The following is a 2500-nucleotide window of genomic DNA, read 5'->3' as shown; positions in this document are numbered from 1 at the left end:
GGTCGCAAGCCCAAAGCTGCGCCGCGCCGCGCGCCCGGGAGCGCGCGGCCGGACGGCCGGCCCTTCCCCTCCCACTCCCCCCCACGGCACCCCCCCCCCCGGCGCGCGCGCGCGCGCGAGAGAGAGAGACACACGCGGGGGAGAGAGACGGAGAAGGAGACCCCATCCCGGAGACGAGAACCGAAAGGAGCACGGTGGTGACGGCCCGCGGGGCACCGCCGGGCGGCGCGAGACGGCCTCGGTGGGGAGAGAGAAGCGAGACGGCGCTCTTACGCCCGAGACGACGACAGAGAGGCGGGGGAAGGAGGAGGGGGTGACCCCCGTCCCCGGCGCTCGCGCCTCACGCGCGCACGGCAGCACGGCACGGTACCCGCGCGGTACCCACCCGCAGACAGCCGCCCGCACGGGGGGAGCCCGGGGGCGAGGCCCGCGCCTCGCCTCCCTTCTTCTCTGCCTCGGCCCTTCGCACGGCGTTTTCACGCCGTCTCTCTTTCTCCCCGGCCGCCACCGCCACACCCTGGCGGGGCCCCGGCAAGGACGAGCTCCACCCCAGCGGCTCGCTCCGGGAGCGGGAAGCTACGGAGCGCTCCCCGAGTCTGCATTTAGGGGGACGAAGGCCCTTTCTGCGCGGCACGCGACGGACCGCGACGACGCCGACGACCGGGCCCCGCAGGGAAAGGCCCCGAGAAACCGCCGAGGAAAACGCTTCCCTCGCCGGCCCCCGCCGCCTCCCCTCCGGGCACCGGCCAGACGCCGCCGCCGCCGCCGCCGCCGGCCGCGGACGACGGGCCTGCGAGGCGACCCCAGCCGCGCCGCCGGGGTGGCCCCCGGACGGCGATTGATCGTCAAGCGACGCTCAGACAGGCGTAGCCCCGGGAGGAACCCGGGGCCGCAAGTGCGTTCGAAGTGTCGATGATCAATGTGTCCTGCAATTCACATTAATTCTCGCAGCTAGCTGCGTTCTTCATCGACGCACGAGCCGAGTGATCCACCGCTAAGAGTTGTCTGGCTTTCGGCACCGACTCCGCACGCGCGGAGGGGCCGGGACCGCTCACGTCAAGCAGACCCTGTGTCTCTTTCGGCAAGGACGCGCGCTGGCGCGCGCGCCTCGCTTCGACCGTACGAGCACACAACGAACGGAGGAGGAGGGAAAAAAAAAAGGAGAAAACCCACGGAACGCTCCGAAGGCCGTCAAAGGCGGGGGAGCCCGCGCTCCCGACCGCCTCCCCCCGTGCAAGGGGAGACGCCGCCCCGGCATGCCGTCCTTCGGAGGCGGCCCAGGCGCCCGGGCTCGGCCCGGCCTCCGCACAGAGGGCTGGCGTGGCGCGCGCGCGCCAGACCGCAGGGGCCATCAGATCCCGCCCGGCCTCGATCGCGAGACGACACACGCCCACGGCCGGCGGGGGGGTAACGGCCACCAGGCCCCGCTCACGCTCGCTCCCTTCGCCGCTCCACAGACTCGCAGAGCGCCGCCGCGTCACCGCGCAGCCGGCGCTCCCCAGCGACCCGCAACGCCCAAGACGCACGCGGCGACACCGCTCCACCGGCGCCCCCCCGCGGGACCGCTCCCGCCGGGAAGGCAAAGTGCCTGGCAAGCCGGGCTCCGCCGCCGGCACCGGAGGCGGGCGCCGCCGGGAACCGAGTCGGCATCGCGAGCACCCGAGGCCTGCCGGACGGCAAGACCCACCGCCACCGCGACCGCCCTCCCGGAACCGCCGCCGCCGCTTCGCACCTTCGGAGCCCCTTCTGCGGGCACGCGCCCGGCAGAAGGCGTACGGGGCTGAGCCGGGGAGCAACGCCCGCTCTCCTCGTTTCCACGCGGAGACCGGGCAGGGAAGCGCCCCCGCGGCCGCCCGCACCCCTTCGGCCCCACACGCGGCCGGGAAGGGCGACGGGGAAGCGACGGGCAGGGCCCGGGACGGGACCGCCGGCGGCGACAGCGGGCACCTTCCGGCCGACCGTCCCCCAGGGGGACACTCGCCGAGCGGCGACGCCACCGCCCGGCCCGGGGTCACCCGCACTCGCCGGCCTCCAGCGACGGAGGGACCGCCGAGCACTCAACCTGGGCGGGCAAGGCGGTCGAGCGGGGACGGCCGGCGACCGGCGCCACCGGTGCGTCCAAGGAGAGAAGGCCGTCGAGGGGAGAGGCGCGGCAGCGCCAGGCGCGGCGCCACACGCGAGCCTGTGGCGGCGGCCAAAGGAGAGCGCAAGCGGGCCCCGGCAGCCGCACGGCCCCGCAGCCGCGGAAGGGCGGAGAGCACGCGCCCTCCGCCACCGTCGCCCGCTTCGAAGCGAGCGGGCCGGCCCCCGCGGCCGACCGCGCCAACACGGTCCCTCTGCCGAGACCGGGCCGCAGAGAGGGGGGGGCAGGGCGCCCCTCCCCGGCACGGCTGCCCGCGCGCGCACGCGGCGGAGCCACGACGACGACGAGCACGGCCGGCCGCGACGGTCACCACCGCAGGGGGGATCGGCGGGAGACGCTCCCTACCCCCTCGCGGAT

General features: G+C 75.8%; 2 non-coding genes across 2 annotated transcripts in view; both read right to left on the bottom strand.

Moving 5' to 3' along the window:
• LOC138102210 (28S ribosomal RNA) overlaps nt 1–5 on the bottom strand; it is a 4258-nt gene extending 4253 nt beyond the window's left edge. Inside the window, exon 1 of the ribosomal RNA XR_011147361.1 lies at nt 1–5. This exon is cut by the window's left edge and continues 4253 nt beyond it. This is a non-coding gene — a ribosomal RNA (28S ribosomal RNA).
• Nucleotides 6–850: 845 nt separating this feature from the next.
• LOC138102209 (5.8S ribosomal RNA) lies at nt 851–1003 on the bottom strand. The gene has a single exon (XR_011147360.1). It is a non-coding gene; the product is annotated as a 5.8S ribosomal RNA (ribosomal RNA).
• Nucleotides 1004–2500: the final 1497 nt, after the last annotated feature.

Source organism: Aphelocoma coerulescens, unplaced genomic scaffold (assembly GCF_041296385.1).
Source record: "Aphelocoma coerulescens isolate FSJ_1873_10779 unplaced genomic scaffold, UR_Acoe_1.0 HiC_scaffold_63, whole genome shotgun sequence".
Lineage (NCBI taxonomy): Eukaryota > Metazoa > Chordata > Aves > Passeriformes > Corvidae > Aphelocoma > Aphelocoma coerulescens.
Note: the sequence above shows the minus strand (reverse complement) of the source record. Positions and strands in the feature narration are given on the sequence as shown.